Source organism: Strix aluco, chromosome 2, assembly GCF_031877795.1.
Source record: "Strix aluco isolate bStrAlu1 chromosome 2, bStrAlu1.hap1, whole genome shotgun sequence".
In the NCBI taxonomy this organism is placed as follows: domain Eukaryota; kingdom Metazoa; phylum Chordata; class Aves; order Strigiformes; family Strigidae; genus Strix; species Strix aluco.
The window spans coordinates 1,984,503-2,003,532 of NC_133932.1; the positions used below are offsets into that span (position 1 = coordinate 1,984,503).

At 49.8% G+C, this 19,030-nt stretch overlaps 1 protein-coding gene across 4 annotated transcripts in view; it reads left to right on the forward strand.

Moving 5' to 3' along the window:
- Positions 1–6,555: 6,555 nt before the first annotated feature.
- BOC (BOC cell adhesion associated, oncogene regulated) overlaps positions 6,556–19,030 on the forward strand; it is a 59,951-nt gene continuing 47,476 nt past the window's right edge. For all 4 annotated transcript variants that reach the window (XM_074816772.1, XM_074816774.1, XM_074816773.1 and 1 more), the window contains exon 1: positions 6,556–6,668. The gene's annotated coding sequence lies outside the window, so the exon portion shown is untranslated. The remainder of the gene's footprint in view (positions 6,669–19,030) is intronic.

The window sequence follows — 19,030 nt, forward strand, 5'->3', positions numbered from 1 at the left end:
CCCCAACCTTTTCACTTGCTGAAGTTAAGAACTTGTTTGAGGGCTGTTTCAGGAGACAGGGGAAGAACAAGCCATAAGCAATGAAAAAGACAGAAGGCAAGGCAACAGGTGTGTGGGAAAGTGGTGAAGGAGGAGAGATTATAGGTAAATAATAGGTGAATAAATGGACTACAACAAAGAGAGAATGTGATGTAAAGGGAGCTCTGCATGCCTTAAAATGTAAGCTCTCTTGTTGATAGACATGACAGGTAGCTATTTCACGTAGGTGTAATTACTCGGGGACTGCACCCCAGCTAAAGGGTTCTTTTCAGCCTTCAGCATTAACCTGGAACACCTTTAAGATGCCTCCCTATCTTGACTGTTGATGTCTGTAAACCTCCAATAATTTACTTCAGATTAAGGGAATAAGCAAAAAGTGTGAAATCCTAAACCCACTGAATTCTGTACTGACAGGAATAAGACTCCCATTGACTACTGTAGCACCAGTTTTCCATGCAGGGTCTCCGCAGAGAAAAAAGAAGTGGTTCATCTAACATGAAAAGAAATGAACTGCTTTTTCCAACAAACCTCTGCAAAAGCAGGGCAAAAGGATCAGTAAAAGCCATCTAACCCGATACTGCACAAGCATCTCGCACTCTGCCATGATTCCAAGCTGAAGGTGTGCACACACCCAAAAACCCACCCTGATTTTCCTTGAGCTGGGGACGTCGCAGACATGTGCACACATATGTAAACACATATGTTAACACGTTACCTGTATTGCATATATACATATATATCCTCCAATTTCAGATCCACAATGTTAATTTGAAACAATCCATTCTATCTATTGCATTTTGCCCATGAAAGCCCTATTTTCAGCACCTACTACCTAAGTTCCCGTCTCCACTTGGAAGGGTGAACTACTTCATACCATCCTATCCTGTCTATCCACTGCACGTGCATCCTAAAGTTTCCAAATAATTTCCCACTCAAGGACCTGAATAAGCTTGCCTGCTGCTGAAATATTACCTTCTCTGGGGTAAAACACAGCACCTATTTAATAGCACAAGCAACATTGTCTCAGCAAAAGATGACATGCATGGTCTTGTTTTTACATCCTGTCCATCAGGGGAGCATTTCTTATTATTAGTCTGAGATGGATTTTGGTGATGAACCCAAAGGCACGTACTACCTCTTCCTGCACATGGCGGGTTCATGGTGTCTTATTATCCAGGTCTCAGGACTTCCTACATCCAGCGCTGGCAGTGAGGTGTGTGGTCATGATCACAAATGTGGGTGCCTTGGATTTCACTGCATAAGTCTTAAATTGTAGAAGAGTTGTTGGTAAGTTCTGAAGAAGGAAAGCAGGATCTTAGGGGGAAAAAAGCTATTTATTTAGGGCATTTGTCTGAGCTCCTTACTCAAGGAGAAGGTTTTACCCATTGCATTTCATAATTTCCAATTAACAAAACCATTTCTTAAAGATCCTGTCCTCTGCCCAAAATGTTGAGTGACATTGTAAAACACTCCCCAAACACAAGTGGGTCTCTCTGACTGCCGATCCCTGAACGTTTTAAGACAATGAAACAAATGGACCTGAACTGGGTCATCGCATAGACTTGGGAGCTCGCTGACTGTCTAACTATTTCCTATCAACGAACCGACTACAAACAGAGCGGTAGTTCTTTACAACATCCCCTGTAGATACAGAGCATAGACACAGCTGTACACGTATGTAACACAATTTATACCAACGTACCTATTACTGCACAAAGGGCGAATGATACCTTTGCAGGGATATGTTTCTTTTACATTGTTTTTACCATGTCTGAAATAGGAATTGTACCAGTAAAACCATCCTGTTGCCAACCCCTCTCCGACAGAAGACAGAGCTAGCTCTGGTTCACTGATATTTATTTTATTTCAGAATATATACATTACCCCTCATGCACGAACACGCATAAGAGGTAATGTATATATTCTGAAATAATATAAATCTCAGTAAACGTACGATATTTCTGTCTGACTCCGGATGAGCTCATCACAACCAAGTCTATGTCCCTGACTTGTACCCTGGTGGTAAAATTAAACTGACATTGAGTTGGTTTAGTTTACACCAACACAAATTTCCTAATATAGACAGGCCCTATCTCTTGTCCTCCCATCCTACCCCCCCCCCCTCCACTCTTTTAATATGGCTCTCTTGAGTTTTGATGACTGAATCACTTCCCCCTTTGTTTCTCTGATTTCTTCCCTAATCTTCTGCTCCTGAAAGATGCTTAGTTCCTGAATCCCTGTACAAATACACTTTTCTTTCTAAGCTTCTCACCAGCCAAACAAGGTTTTATTTGTTTATTTAATTTGACATGCCGAGAGAGAAATGATCCCATTTCCTATGGATTATCGAAGTAACAAATAGCTTTACAAGAGGGTAAACAAAGTAAAACTCATGCTGAAACTCCTTTGAACCTTGCGTTCACGTCCCTTCCTAATGTGAGTCTTTCCCCTCTCCTCCCTGCCGCACAAGAGATGATTTTCTGGTCGCTCTGGACGGCTGCTGCTGCTCTCAGACAGCCCGCTGCTGGGGCTGAGCTAGTCATCACCTCCTCATCCTTCCTTTCACCAAATTCACCATGAACTTCCCACAATATGGCCACACAGCTTTGAACTCGCTCTGTGAATGAGCATTTTCTCCATCTTGTCTTTGGCTCCATAGCCCAATTCCCCCCATCAATTTGCCATTTTTGCAAAGATTCAGAGCTAGAAAAACCTGGGGATGAGCCTGAGAGCCTCCACGGAGGTAAGGATGCTGCACTGATTTTTTGTGGGAGTTTCGCCTAACTCAGACACCAGGCATGGACACCTGAAAGCATCCCTCTGCGCACACACCTCCTGCAACGTGTATTTCTGGAGAGAAAAAACCAAACCAAACCAAAAAAACAGGTCTGAGTCTGGGCTAAAATTTAGAAGGAGTTGAAGCCAGGGGTGCTGACGAGCTCCCCCCAGGGCAACAGACCCCAGCAGCAGGCAGCTCACATTTTTTGGGGGCGCTTAGGTTTGGGGGCTGGGGCCTGGCCGGCTCCCCCCACCCCCACCATCCCTTTCTGTTTATTAACTCCTGCCGTAATTGGGAGGCATGTGTGGATGAATTAAACATAGCAGGACGGATGAGAAAACTCTCCCTCTTAGCTGGCTGAATGAGCAAATTTAACTGAGCCTGTTACCCACAGAGTATCGTGCCGACATGCCAGGGTCCGGTTTCCTTTGAGCTCGCCCTTTCATGCAGAGTCCCTTCGTGCCCCCCGCCTTGCTCCGCACAATATCAAACAGCTGGAGTTTCTGCAGCCCCGAGGAGGAGCTTTGCATCCGATGGCAGCAGCAGTGGGAATTTTGCCCAGGCTTGGAGAAGGATGGGGCCAATCCAGACAAGCTGGTAGCGGAGGACTGGGGGGGCTCTGATGACACATCCCCAGGGCAACAGGTGTCCCCCCCAGCCACAGCCTGTGCCTCATCAATGCCTGTGGTAAAAGTTTCCTTATGCCTGAGGGAATGGGGCTAAAGGAGGGGGTTTCAGCTTTCACGCTCCTTTGAGCTTCTGCCAGGCCAGTGGCACCCATAAGTCAGTGCTGGTGTGGGTAGTTTGAAATAAATGGGGGCCAGCCTAGAGCCAGCGTCCCCGGCACAGCAACAGGGCAACTGCCTGCAAGCAGGACTGCCGCTGGCTTCTCTGGGGATGCTGGGGGGACACAGCCACACGATCCGCACCCTGCTTCGTCTCCAAGGCACTTCTTCCACAGAGTCAGGTGGGAAGAGCAGCATACAAAGGGTGCTGCTGCTGCGCCTGGTGTTTCCTCCTCCCTGGGGATAAATAGGGAATGTAATCCTGCAGGGCTGCAATCTTTTTTTCCCTGGCATTAAACAAGCCCCGGGGCACTTCTTTGCACAAGGTAGCACTAACTCTGCTCCCTCGCCTCTTTCTTCCCACCTCTGTAAGCCTAAAACTAGCCAGGGCTAATTCAATTCCTGTTTTAATTTAGGACAGTTTACGACTGCTCTAAATTAGGAAACCACTGTTTTTTCAGACGAGGCAGGTGCTAGAGGTCTCAGCACTTGTAAAAATTAGGCCACTTAGTGAGGTGTCTACATATGGATTTAGCACCTGAGGACTGTGTTACTGAGCTGGGTAAGGAAAAACTTGGAGTCTGGGAAACAGTTCTTTAAAAGATAATTAGATAGAAAAGTTAAAATTGCAGAGGAAGGAAGTTTGTGTTCAACCTGATAAGCCTACCCATTCGAATGCATGTTGAAGAGCCATCAATACATATTTCCTTGGACCTCAAGAAACCCTGCAGAAAAATCAGTTTTGACATTTTCTGTACCCCTGTCATAAAACAAGGAAATAAGAAACACAAATACAAATATAAAAAAACCCCAAATCCTTCAAATCATCCTTATGTGTGAGAAATGGGTAATCCAGGAGCACAGGCCCCTCCTACAGTGCCGCTAAGCAGGAATAACTCTGAAACCTAATGATGACGTAAGGATAAACTTTAACTCTTTCACCTTCTTCTCTGACTGAGGGACTTCAGATTCAGAAACTACAGATCATGTTTACCATCTATGCTTTGTGCATGGCAAAGATGTGAGAAATCTATCCTGACCTTTCAGTGACAGCAGATTTGTTTCAAGCTAGTCCTTATTGAAGAGCTTTGAAAGATGGAGGATCTATCTCTGGATAAATTTATGTTTTGGGGCACGTAGTCATCCTTTGGAGTGGTAGAAGGTGGTGAGCAGGAGCCGGTTTGTTTTAATTCCAGGGAGTGGCGTCATTGCTTCTTCTGAAAATTTGTGCCTGAGCCACTTTCCCTGAGAGCAGGCACCTGCCAGAAGGGATGGTTGGAAGAAAAGGTCTTTTCATTTTTGTCTCAGTTTTCTCCATGTCACCTCCAGAGAAGCTGCACTTCTTATGGGTTAAGAGAAGGAGTCAGTCACCTTCCTTAAAACCAGCTGGCTAAAATCACAAATAGACTGTTTGACCTCCATGGGAAGGGACTGTCATCATTTAGCAAAATATTAGCCCCCACGCTTTGGGAGGAAACTGCAACTTGAAGTAAACATTTGGGCGCATCTTATTTAACCTGGATGCATGCGAGGTTTTGCCCTTTACACAGTCATTTGTTTTTCTCCTTCTCTCCTTCCTGTTGTTTCAGGCATCTTGATGTCCTGATCCAGACGGTCTGTCCTGGGTCCCGCAACAAACGGGATGGGAAACCTCTCTGAGAGGGAATGAGCCTGCGGGTGATGGCAGGCAGGGAAAGCACCTCAGGTCCCCTCACAAACATTGGTTACGCCTGTGAGGCCACTAAGCAGATGCTTGAACTTCAGCCGCACAACTGGGGAAACTGAGGCACGTGAGTCATGACAGGACTTGCCTAATCCCACCCAGCAGCGGGCCACCGCCGGAGCCTGGAGGAGGGCAGGACGCTGGGCTGAGCAACCGCTCCTACGTCCTTCCAGCCGGTGCCTGGCGGTGTAGGGACAGACGGAGAGAAAAGGTGTCGTTTTTCAGGAAGCTCGACAGGTGGTTGGAGAGATTTCTACACAACTCTCTGGGCTTGGTCCCTCCTGGGAAGAGGGAAGGTGTCTCAGGAGCTCTGCCACGAAGCCATATTAATCATCAGCCCGTTTCATTACAACTAATGACCGAGTGCCCACAGCCCCGTCACCGTGATGGGTGCCGCACGGTTTCCCAGCCGGGATGAGGCAGGATGGCCGCCGCTGTGGGTGCACCCGGGGGACTCCGTCAGCCACCGGGCCCCGCCGGGGCGGCCACTTCAGCGGCTGAGGCCTGGCAGCTGCCACCCCGCCACTGCCCCGCCGTCCCCTGGGCCCGGGGGAGCCGCGGCCCCACCGCCCCCGTACCCCACTGTTGGCGGGCGGCCTCCCGCCGCCCAGGCCAAACTTTTCGGCCCAACTTTCCCGCTTCCGCCTGCCGGGAGCGTGGCGGCTGGCGGGGAGCAGCCCTGCGGGGGCCGGCGGCCGCCTTTGGGGGTAGGCACCGGCCAGATGATGCCGGTTTGTGTTATTATGGGGGGGGGTCACACGGACAGGGGATGGGGGGCGGCCGCTGCCTGGCTTTTGGGGAAGGGGGTTTATTTTGCGTTTTCTCCCTCCTCTGGCTCCTCCTCTTCTTCCCTCCTCCTCAGGGGGAGGGGAGGAGGGAGGCTCTGGGGCAGGAGTAGCCAGAGCAGGGAATTGTTTGGGAGTTCAGTCATCCAAAAGCCGTCTCCCGTATGGAGGGTCTGGCTTCCCGCATCCCGGCGCCTCTTCCCTCCTCCTCCTCCTCCTCCTCCTCCTCCTCCTCCTCCTCCTCCTCCTCCTCCTCCTCCCGCCGCGCCTGAGCTCCGCGCGGCCCCCCATCCCCATCGGCAACCCGCAGAAAAAACACAACCACCACCCCCAAACCAAGGGCCCCCCACCTTCCCCTTCCCCTCACAAAACAGGCTTTTCCCCTCTCTTTTTCTCTCTTTCTCTTTTTTTTTTTTTTTTTTCTCTGTGTGTGTGTGTGCTGAATTCCCCGCAGATCCGGCCTGGAAGTTCCCAGCTCCTGGAGTTAAGCCTCTTTGTTGCTTCCCTTCGTTTGGGGCATCTTTGTGTTTCCCCCGCCTGCTCCACTGGAGACCGCGGTGAGTGAAGCGCCGGGGGCCGGGGGCCGGGAGGACGGCCGTGGCGGGCGGTGGGGCGCAGGACTTTCCCCCCGTCTTCAGCCGGCAGCGGCGGTGGCCAATCTTTGTGTCAGAGTTTGGGAAGTTGGTGTGGGGATGCGGAGAAGGGGGTCTGCGTAGGGACACGGGAGACGTGACAAGCGAGGCGTGGAGACCCGCTGGTCCCCACCAGTACGGGGCTTGGTTTCACTCAGGCAGGTGAGATGTGGGGGGCTCGGCTGTTTCCCTCCAGCTCTTCCTCCTCGGTCGGTCGGTGTTAATGGAGGGCCCAGTGCACGCACACAACCGCGGTGCTCTGGCGTTTTCCTGAAACTTCCCCAAAAGCTTGGTCCACAACATCGCCCCGTCCTCGCCACTGGCTAGTCAAGGAGGACAGTGCACGGTGGAGAGGGGGAGAGGGAAAAACTGTGCAAAATCAACACCAGATTCATCCTGCGTTGCTCCAACTCTTGTCAAATCTGATGGGAGTTTGCAGGCAAGACCCGTCTCCTGCAGATGCAAAGGCATTTCGGTTTGTGCCCAGTGAAGGGGCTGCTGCTGCAGAGAAAAGCGGGGGGTGGGTAATCTGCGAGTAAAATTTTTGTCCTCGTCTTGTGCAACCGTAGAGTTTTTAACCCTGGTGCAAGGATGAGGAGCAGTTTGGGTCAGGGGAAGTAATTTTCTGCCCGGCGGTGAGATGCTGTAGGATTTGTGCATGCGTGCCTCGCTGCTTGAGCTGCAACTTTGGCAGGTCCTCTGGATGGTGACTGTAAATAGAAAATGTGCTGGGGAGAAAGTGGGATGCTGATTTTGTAGCCGTGTCCGAACGAGACTTTTTAAAGTGCTCTGAATACTCAACTTTGAAAAATAGTAAGAGACTTTAACCAATACCCCTGGCTGGCAAAAGGTATTTAATACAAACCTTGTACCTTTGGACATAACTAATTCTGGTACCCCAAGCGTTATTTCACTGTCATTGTGGAAAAGGCAGTTCAGGTCTATTAAAGGGGTTTTTTTTGTTCTTGTTTGTTTTAAAGAAACTCTCTTGACCTCTCTGCAACATTATGCGAGTGGGATAACAGGAATCCACACACACACTCTGCGCCCGCGCATAATTCCCTGCATGTCTTAAATTGCTTGTTTTTCTTGGTGCCCAATTCTCTTAATTTCTACATTACTACCGTGGTGTCTTTTTGATATGTTCGTTTGCAATCTGCCATTAAACTTTCTTTTCCCATGGGCTAAAAAACTACCGTGGAAAATATTAGAAGAATGTGGGCGTTTTGTAAGTAGGATTTTATCTTAGTTTTCTTTTCTTTTGAAACTAACTACCTCAGTGTGCATACGTTTAGAGGAGGGTTCTTGCATATTTAGGTGTATATACGTACATGCAGACACTTATTTGATGGGTTGGATATTGAGGGTTATGGCTCGGGGAAGGATTTCAGAGGAAACGCATGGGTTTGCAGTGAAGATTTGTTCTGTTTATTTAAGTGACCTAAAGAAATGAAGGTGAAATAACTTCCCATGCTAGTAGGAGTCATCTTGGGATCTTCTGAAGTAAATAGGACAATTAGGAAGAGCTGGGAGCTCCCTGCTGGGTGCATGATATTCTCTGACAAGAAATAAATAGAGTTTTGTTCCATGTAATTTTCTTAACCCTCCCCTCTAGATACAATTACAGGGACTCATCCTGCGTGTACAATGCAGACGAGGTGCCAGTAGGTGTTTGCTGCGAGGGTTGAAGTCAGATACAGCTCAGTCCTCCCTGCTGGTGTAGTTCCCGTTGGGGAAAATGAGACATGTTCATCTGAAGGGTGCGCAAGGGTCCTGCGCAGGTTTGAAAGGCAAGTTCACTTTTCTCCCTCTCAGACAGAGGCACACCCACAGGACCTTTCTTTGAGAGATACCCCAGTACAAGTAGCTGAATCCACACAAATCTCTTCTCTGCTTGGCACAAAGTGTTACAGGTGAATGTATGTGTACAAACTGGCATGTAAGTCTTATGGGTGATCTGTATCCCTACAGTCTGGAAAATACAGCTTTTCTGTGCCTTGTCCTGACATGATACAGAAGCACAGAGCGAGAGCTTCTTAAAGATTACAAAGTAAAACCCAGTGCCTGGTGTTTGCAGAGGTCTTTCCAGCCCTTTGGGTGTGAGACTCCCAGCTTGGAGTTTTGCTCTGTTGAAGGACAGGTGAATCATTGCCCAGTCCCCCTCACTCCTTGAAATTCTGCTCTGTCCTGAAAACTAAAAGCAGCCAGATCCCTCCAAGCCTTCAGTACCGAACTGGCAGTCCCGCAGTGCTTTCAGGATGCTGGTACAGCTCCTTCCACCTGACTAGGGCTGGCAGAGTTGGCCCTTTGGGAGCCAGCTGGAGCCTCCTGCGGAGCAAGCAGCATTGCAGGTGGGGCCGTGAAGCGAGCAGCCTGCTTTGTCCCCATCCTCCCCAGTGATGCAGAGGGAAAGCTCCCTTTCCTGAGTTAAGAAAACTAGCCCATTTAGGGCAGACGCAAATTTTTGTAGTTTCTCATCATTGTTACTGAACGTCCACGCTTGACTGAAACACCACCAAATCTACCTGCCAGTGCTTCCCAGCCTCTTCCTGAATCACACGTCCTCAGGAGCACAGAAACCTCACAGTCTGATAACGTGCACAGCAAAAAAAAGAACTATTACTTCTTCTACCCAGGCTGTGGGAGGGAAGATGGGTGGTAGGGCAGGACAGACACTCTTCAGCATGGGCTTGGATGTGGAAGCGTTTGGACTGTGTCCTCAGCCGCTGCACGTGCCGTGTGTGAGCTTAAAGAATTTCCTCCACGGCCCTGTGCCTCACTTTTCCCATGCAGAAAATGGGGCTAAACCCTGAGAAACGGGGTGAGTGCTGGCGGCAGGGCAGATATTGCCATCCATGTTGACTCTTGCCAGCTGACAGGCACCCACCCTTGTGTCTCTCAGAGCAGAGCTCAGGTGCATCAGGGAGGACCCGCTCTGCCGTGCTGAGCCTCCCCAGGACAGCTGCAGAGCAGGAGAGGCACCTCTGCTCCTCCAAAATAACTCCCTTTTCCCAGGAAAAGACAGGCTGTCTCCCCAACCCCCCCCTTGTGTGCCTTACAACGGAGGGGAGCAGAGGCAGGGAAGAGTGAATTGGGGACCACGTTGGTTGTTTTAGCCCGGGTTGGCCCACAGGTGGGTTTTCAGAGATCTGGGGCCAGTTAGTCTCAGTTTAGTTGCTCAGCCTGCAAGAAGTTACAGCAGCAGTAGGCCAACTCCAGGTTAACAGAAGCTTCTTTGGCAATAAATAATGGTGGACTGTTCGTTTTAATACCTGAAGCTGAGTGCCTCGGAGGTATGAGGGACTATTCCCTTGGACTTCTTTAATGTGCAAAGATAACTTGATATATTACTGCTGGCATGTTATAGACCAGGGCTTGCAAACCTCTTGGTTTGAACCGTTACCTCCCGGTCTAAAAACGTTGCAGTGTGAAGTCTACAGTTAGGATGGGATATCCCGCAAGGAAAAAGCTCTCTTGCAAAAATCTTCGGAGACTTCCTGTTTCTGGTTAGACTGAAAACATCCTGAGGGAAAAACCTGCTGCTGTGTACTTTGGTGCTCCTGTGGTCAGTCTCGGTTTAAGAGGTTGTTACATATTCCAGTTCCTAGGCCACGAGAACAATTTAAGGTGAATAATGACTAAATGAATTGCAGGTCCTTAGGTAGAATGGGGGTGAATATCATCTTCCAGTTTTCTAAATGTACTTTGGTTAGCTGTTCAACAAAAGGTATCACAAGCATTTTTTTTTTTTTTTTATTTCCTGGTTTTTGGTTTAGTTCCTCTTGGCCCTGAATCATACGACATTGTTTCTGGTGCTTCGTTAGCTGAACATAGTGCTTGAGGCCAGTTTTCTGGAGGGAATGCTTGCAGGATGGGAAACCTTCAAGATTTTCTTTATATGCATATTTGTGCCTAAGAGTTTTTTAAAATCTACTCTCCACAGGAGTGTGTGCTCCAGCAACACAGCTGTATGAGTGTCCGTGGGAAGCTAAGACAAAAGGAGCATGGATGCAGTGGAAGCAAGTTGGCTCAAGAGCTCAGAAAGATATTTGTTGCAGGGAAAAAAAAATGCTCGATGCTGACACAGTCCCAAAGCTGCCACAGGCAGCACAGGGCTTTCTGCATAAACAGGGAACAACAGATCCCTGCCCTGAGGATGTTGCATGCTCCTTTTATTAAAATGGCCTCTCTTCTTCCCTGCAAAAGGACAAACGGGGTGGGAGGCTCAGCTGTGTCTGATGGGGTTGTTAGCAGAGCACCTGGCACAGTGCAGACAGGCTGCCTGAGAGGGGCTCTCAGGGCTGCTGTTGTGTGTTGTAGGAGCTCTTGAGTAAGAGGCAGTGCCAATTTATTTTGGCTCTGGTGGGATCGATGGAGGGAAATGTGCTTCAGGGAGCGTGTGGGACGTGCTCGAGCTTCTTCGCCCTCCTCACGGGCAGCGTGCCAGCACAGAGGTGAGAGCCAAACTTTACCCTTGCTTTCTGCTCAGCTGCTCTGGGGAGGCTGCTGCCCTGTGGCCGAAACCCTTCCCCGAGCTCCCCTTAGATGTGAGTGAGGATGGCGACTGCACCTTGTGCCCGTGCAGCGTGTTGGAGGCTTGCTGGGTAAAGTCCAAACCACACCACAGTGTGTTGCCCCTATGAAAACCCACTGTTGTCGAGTTCACAGAGGTTTTGGGCTGTGGTGTCTCTATATATGTCTGTGTAAGCCAGATGGTGTTTTGGAAACCGGTCATTTTTCATTAACTTCTGTGCCCAGAGTAGGCAGTAAGTCTTTCACCCTGAGCCCTGTGGTAGCAATACCATTCTGGCTCTCTAAGGTCCACTCTGGCAAAGAGATTAGCCAGCAGGTCATACTCATATGCAGAGCCACAGTCCTGGGGCCCTGCCAAATGCAAGGATGTGTTCACTGGTTGCAATATCAGCGAGTCTGAACAAGCTTGTGTGTCTAAAGACTGTGCATCGGGCCCTTCTGTTGTTCTTTAGATCATAAGAGTGGAAAGAAAAGGGTGTAAAGATCCCTGTCAGAATTGTGTTGTCAGCTTTCAAATATCAAAATGAGGTTGCTTTTTATTTCTCTTCTGACTAACAAAAGGATGGTTAGGCAGAGCCCTGTGAATCCATGTGTTGAGTCCAGTGTGGTTAAGAAAGCTTGTGGTGATATAAACCTACTGAGGTAGTCTTTGAGAAATAAACCTCAAATGTGGATACGCTGGCCTGGAATACAGCATTTATATGCAAAATGCAGCTTCTTCTGATAATGTCACTGTAATTTATCCTGGTACTGCTGGTAGAGCAGCTACCTTGCTTAGCGATGCCAGTGTTTTAGGGCACAAGCCTGGGATGTGGGGAGGGCTGGGTTTGGTTCTCCCCTACACCACAGATTTCCCCCCAGGTTGGGGCAGGTTGCTCTTGCCTCAGCTCTCCCACCTGCAAAACCTGTAAGTGGCACTTCCCTGCCTCCTTGTGGTGTTGAGGATAGGTCTGCTGGAGATCGAGAGAGACCATAGGCTTGCTGGCCCCCCAAAAACCTCTCCGATAAAGGCCCACGGGTTGGTTTCAGCAGAGAGCCTCCTGCGGCGTGGGCAGCCCAGGGGGAGGCTCCTGCGGTTGCCTCTGGGGACGTCTGCCGCTGGGTGGATGTAGGCTCTGTAGGGGCTGCGTGGTGCTTTTGGTTTGGAGGGTGGGCTGGGTGTGCAGCTGTAGAGAAGCCCCTCTCGGAGCGTGACCCTTGGGGAGTCTAGTGTAGGTAGTAGCATTGCAGCTGCAGCGAATTTATGGCTCCAGCCAGTGGTGGTACAGAGAGGCCATTGTAATCCTATGTACTGTACAGTGTACATCTCAACAGGCAAAGTGGCTCCTGGGTTGTGTGGTGGTTTTTTTTTTTTTTTTTCCCCTCCTCCTCTCCATCCCCTCACGTCTAGCTTTATGAAGTTCCTCCCCTTAAATTGCAAATTTGGCCTTATCTTCAAAGAAGCCCTTTGGTGCCAAGCTTTTAAAGGTAGGGAGGAGGCGAGAGCAAAAACATCAAATCCATTAACAGCCCAGTTGCCAGAGAAAATGTTTTTTAAAACAAAATCTGAAACCTTAGTGTTTGAGCTCCAAAGCTGAGATTGAATACAAGTATGGGCCTTGTCCCCGGAGAGTCACAGCACTGGGAATACGCTGGCAGAGACCATGGAGCGAGGATTCTTGTGCATGCACGCACACAAATAGACAATTATTTGGAAGCCAATAGTATTCTGGATGCTGAATAATAATTTACTTCATCTAGTGCTCTCTGCCCCAAGTTGCTCCCTGAGCTGTAGCTGACGTGGAAAGAGTTCTCATCGCTCCAGCCCTCCGCTGGATGGCAGTCCCCTCTGGGGCAGGAAGGTGGTGCTTGCTTGCACGTTCCTCGGCCGTGGGTGGTAAAAAGGACTAGCTGGCCCCACTTCTTTAGAGCCTGCTGCTGTCAGTGAGAGATTTCTTTGGGCCCCCTGAATGGTGATGGGAATGTGGTTTTTATTTTTTTTTTTTTCCCCCCAGAAGAAAGCGGCTTGTTTGACAAACCCAAGCAGTGTCAGATTGAAGGGGTGGGTTTGAGTCCCAGCATCAAGAGATGTTTTCAAAAACATGCTGGGTGGGATTTTTTAAAAACACCTGGGGTGACTTTAATGATGTGGTGGAGAGTCAATGAGTCTTGTGCATTGAAAGACCAGACAGCTCTCTCCTCACTTTTAAAGTACAAGGTCACGCTTGGCGGGTGTGTGGGATGGTCCCACTGTCACCAGTGTAACAGCTGCCCAAATTAGTCCTGACCACCTACTCCTGCATGGGAGCAGACTCTTTGTTTCAAAAGTGGCTATCAGACACATCTTGGCTTGCAAGCAGTTGAAGTGCACCTTCTAAGCCAGAGCCATCTGGGCAGAAGGAGAGCAAGATGGCCCAATTATCCAGCTGTAACGGGGTCTGAATCCAGTGAGGAGCACCTCATTGCTGGCTGCTTCTGGGGCCTTGAGGCACGGCCAGGCAGACCACAGCAGAGCTGTGGGACCCTGGCAGAAGGAGGGCTTGACATCTACTAGCTTTTGAGTCCCTGTGGGGACTTCCCAACCCCTCAGCTGGCCAAGCAGGGTATCTATCTGGCTTGTAGCTGTCAGCCACGTCTGGAGCTGGAGGCTTGTAGGGTGAGACAGGTCTGTGAGAAGCTGGAGCATGAAGGGCTCCTCAGAGAGCCATGCCAGCTGCTCTGGATGCGTCCATCATTACTGTTTCATCACTCTGATGTTGCTCTTGGGGTGCCTGGGGCTGGCCTTGAAGAGAAAAATGTCTTTGCTTCCCAGCAGGTGAGGAACAGAGCTCCTGGTTGCATGCCAGCTTGCACCTGAACACTTCTGTAACACTGGAGAGAAAGAGTCCAAGGCAGCACAAGGGCTAGTTGCTTTTGAGGACCTTGCTGCTCTGGGTGCCTGAGCTGCCGTGAACGTTGCAAGAGAAGTTTAGCACACTGGCACCCCAGCTCCAGGCCCTGCCAGAGATGGTTGCCCAGCCAGCAGAGACAGGGGAGGTCTCAGGGTCATGGTCAACTGTGCTCGGTGACCATGCAGCCCATTAGCTCGCTGAGGGATGCTGAGAAAGGGAGGTCGGTACCAATGCACGGAGCTGGAGCTGCTGGAGCCTGGGTGTGTGTTTGCTGACCCTACTCCCCTCTTGGTAGGGAGGTTAAGTAGCCAGTTTGGGGAAGCAAAGGAAGAGCAGTATGGTTTACATGGCTACAGCAAGAGAAGCCAGCCCTGTATCTCATAGGACAGGCACCAGTTTACTAGTGGGAGCTAGCTGTACTTGCCTGATACGCAAATATGCAGTACAAGCTGGGGGATCCTGCCGACTGGTCATGAAGCCTGTCGTCTTTTGTGGGAGCAAGGGTAAACTATTTACATCATGTAGCAAGTTAGGCAGGAACATACTTGCTAAACGTACAGTTGTCCAGGTTTCCTCACAACTGCCTGGACTGCAGATTTGGGGAGGAGGGAGAAGAAGCACAAAGAGAACAACATCAAGAGCAAAGTGGCAAAGCTGTGTTTATCGTTGATGCCTGACCTGCACTCTACCCTATAATCTGTCTCCCCTGGGATAGCTTCGGACATCCCTAACCTCTGAGCCACTTGAAAGAACCACGTTTAAAAAAATTTCCCAAACTAGTGACCAAGCAAACAAGCAAAAATTTCAGCAGCCACAAAAATGTGAGCATAACCCAGTTTTTGCATAGCTCCAGCGTTGAAGATAAGTAGAGGTTTCTTAACATTGACTCTCTGGATGAAGGCCTGAGAAAGGCCTGCCACGCCATCTTCCCCCATCACTGTATTCCAAAACCTAAATTATTATTTGTATTACAGTTGTGTCTACAAGTTTTAACCAAGGCTGGGACCCAGCTATGTTAGATACCATGCTAACTTGTAATGGGAGATGGTTCCTACATCCCCATTCAAAACAGCAAGACAAATGTGGAACAGGAGGTAAAAACAGAGCATGTAAAAGGACGCGTGTGCCTTGGAGTGACTCAACAGGTCAGGACTGGAGCTTAGCACAGACCCCGTGTTGCCTGATATCCAGTCCCATGCTCCATCCTCTGCCTTGCCTTGCTCCTCAGAAGAGGAGGCCAAAGTCGAGCATCGCTAGGGCTTGACTGAGAGCTTTCTGCCATGGAGCTGAGAGCTGTCCATAGCGGAACCTCATCTTCCCCAGCCCTCGGCTCACATCAGTCAATAAAGAGTGACATGGCTTCATGTGCTCCAGGAAGTGGTTGCCCAAATGGGGCACTTGGCGCTGCAGGTGTTGTTGGTAGCATCTTGCCGCTGTGGCGTGCCTTGCGTTGGGGTGGGCAGCTGGACTTGCAGAGCTGAAACTCCTGCCTGTCTTCACAAGGCAAATGAGCAGGAGGTCTGCCGGGGCGCTGGGGGAGAGGCAGGTGGAAAGCAAGAGCGTGTGGCTGAAGGGGAAGGAAAGGAGCCAGTTATGACTCTAATTCTCTCCTGTCAGCTAGTTTGCAGTTGCGGCATCGTGCTTTGAAAGATAGCTGGGAGAGCAGAGAGCCAGTGTAATAAGTGTTTCGCTTGCAGCATGCAATCTCAAGTAAAACAATCTCATTACGTAAAGATTGCGTGCCTTCTTTCTCGGGGGGTCTGGAACTGTGCTCCTCCTGCTCTGGAGGCACTGGCTTTCCGTGCACAAGCCAAGGATAAACTCTTCACAGATGCTGCTGAGGCCAAGTCCATGGCTTGAGCTGTGGCCCAGGTGCAAGGGGAGATGTTGCTGACCTCTCCGTGGTCAGCACAGGTACCTTACGCTGCAGGGAGGTGCAGGAAGAGGGGTGAGGAGCAGCAGGGTTACAAAGAGCTGCTCTTCCTGAGAGCTGCAGGCCATGTCGAGTGTGCTGCTGGGGACACACGGGGGTACCCAAACACTAACCCAACCCCTGCAGGCACAGGTAGCCCAGGAGGGAGCAGCTGTGTGGGCGCCAGTGGCGGGACATGAGCAAAACCTGGCTTGATGAGGTAACTGGGAGTGATCTCTCAAGGGGGATAGCAATGCTTCGGTGAAACCTGGGCAGGTTCCTTCACCCCTCCTTTCTTGTCTGACTTTGTTTTGGGGAGCAGGTGGGGATGCATATGCATCCCCTTCTGGAACCTGTTTGTAAAAAGCTGTGGGCAAAGTCTCCTAGGGAGCTGCTCGTAGCCGTGCTCTGCTGCTGTCTGAATAACAGCCTGAACTGCAGTCGGAGACTTTTTGCTTAGAGGAATGCCTTGAAACATCATGTTTTTAATGGCACTGTGTTGCCAAAGGCTCTTTGTGGCTGACTCCTTGCTCTGCTCTGTTGGGAGAGGAGCCTATCTGAAGCTGGACTCATCCATTTTGCAAATGGGTTTGATCTGCCCTCTGCAAGCTAAATAATTACAGAAGAGATCTTAGATGAGGTGTTTGGGCCCTTACGGTTTCTCCCTGGTTTCAGCCAGTGCCTTGGGAGTGGAAGAGTGGTGGGAGACGCCAGACAGCTGCACAGTTATGGTTTTTTCTTCTCTGTTGGTCCCAGGTCACTGCTTGTGCATGAAGGACTGCAAGGAGGCACCAATATAGGTGTTGCTTTCGTTTCTGTTCAGCTGAATTGGGCAGGGCGTGGGATGGAGAAGGTGTCAAAAAATGGGTTTGTGTCACCCATCCCTCCTCACACTTAGGGAAAATAATATCTTCCTCTCTCCTGGCATGCACATCCCTCTCGGTTTTGCCAGGGAGGCTTTTTTTTTCTCAGACCCCGCAATGGGGAGGGAGAATGGAATTGCAGCTGAGGCTGCTAGCGTGCCCCTGTTCCCTGCGTGTGTGCTGCCTCCCAAAGGATGCGGGGGCCACCGCCAGGCCCTCGCACCCCCCCTTTTCTCCCCATTTTCTGTCTTTAATTTCCCCTTCTCTGCCTGAGGTCCCTGTGCCGCCAACAACAGTTGCTGGGGCTGAGAAAGGCTTGTTGGGCCATATCCCGGATGCCCCTGTCCTTACTTGTTTTGGGGAAGGCTGATAAGGAACAACTAAGGGTGTCTCCCCAGGCGCCAGCCCGCTGTCGGAGAGGTGCTCCCAGCCCTCACCGACCCGGGGCGAACGCAGGGCGCTGGCATGTCGGAGCGGGTTCGGGGAGCCCTTGCCCGGGCAGGGAGGCTGCCTGCAGTTGCAGGCAGGGCTGCTGCCTCCCCAGAGGTTATTCTGGAGAAATACCATCCTTGAAAGGAAAGCCATGTCTCTCCTGCCCTTCTTTCCCCCCGGCTGGTGGATTGGGGCTCGGGGGGTTCAAAGGCAACGTTTTCAAGTCTCCGCCAACGTTTCCGATCTCACAGCGTTTTGCAAACTGGGAGGGTTTTGTGTTGACCTGTCTCCCTACAGGCAGCCAAAGCAGCAGCTCAGTGGGGCCGGCGGACATGGCATGCACCAAGGTGCCAGCATCTGCAAGGGGCGTGTAGGCACCTGGCCAAAAAGCCTCAGTGAGCTGTTAATGAGCCACAGATCGACAGCTTTATCTGGGAACCTGCCGCCTTGGGCTTCTAGAGCTTTCTGCCGAAGAAATAGATGAGTAAAAGGTGGTGGTAGAGAAGGGTTGCGAAGGAAGACCCTAAAATAAAGATCCTTAGAAAGTCACATATTGGGTGGACCTCAAGAGATCACCTCTGCCAGAGGCTCCTCATGTGTTTTTTTTCTGAAGGTCTCCTTAACTACTCGGGGGCTGCTTAAAAAGACTTATTTTCCGTGTAACCCTTTTGTAATTGATAAGTAAGTCCAGCAGAAGTTTATCTGTGGCTTGTACAGCAGAGGCTCTCCAGAGGCTTTGCTGGGGTACAAAGCCCCAGAGGCTGCGATGGATGTGTTCCCCTCTTGCAGGGGAGGGGAAGGACGCTCCCGACAGATGTTTGTTATCGGCAAAGCAAAGTGGAGGAACAGACAAACTTCAGCTGGCAAGAAATGCAGAGGGAAATTATCGTTTCCCTGTTGGGCTTGCAGAATGAATTCTGGAAGCTGCTTTTCGTCCCATTGTTACAGTTTATGTTTATATAGCTTATCTCTTTCATGAGGGACTATTAAATCTTGCAGCATGTTGTGGATGTGACTATATGAGAACAGGCTGCTTTACCCATCCCAGGGCAGAGTGTGCCAACAGCACAACCGGATTTAAAATCATGGAGCAGCATTTCCTCAAAACTGAGGAGTGTTTTTCATCCTAAAAGAGTTTGTTTTTTTCCAAGCTAAGAAATGGTCAGTAATTTCGCTGTTGGTAATTCTGAGATTGTATTTCCCTTGTATAGCTGGATTTTCCCAGTTACTACAGGAAGGAGGGAAGTCCTTATTCCTTTCCACTTCTAATACTGCGTTTGTAGTCTGTAGCAAGTGACAGTATTTTACATAATTTGGAGGGTAGGTTCTGACTGAGCTGGTCTACAGATGACTGCACTGAATAGTGAAAGTTTTTTCTAGGGGTATTTAGTGCTATGGGACAGTCACAGACTTCCCTTCTCAAAGAAAGCGTTGACAGTCTCTGTAAGCAATTAGAGATAAATGTCCTTGAGGCAGAGGATGTCTTTTTATTGTGGTTTTGTAGAGTACCTAATACTGAGGTCTTAAAGGAGTCCCTGTGAAATAAGAGAATCAAATGCTCCTTATGTTCCTTTAGTGGACAGTAATGTAAGGATCTTTGGAAGATCCAAAGAGTTTTAAATATTATTTTTTTTCCCCGGTAGACAAGTCAGCAAACGTCAGAGTTTGCTATGTTCT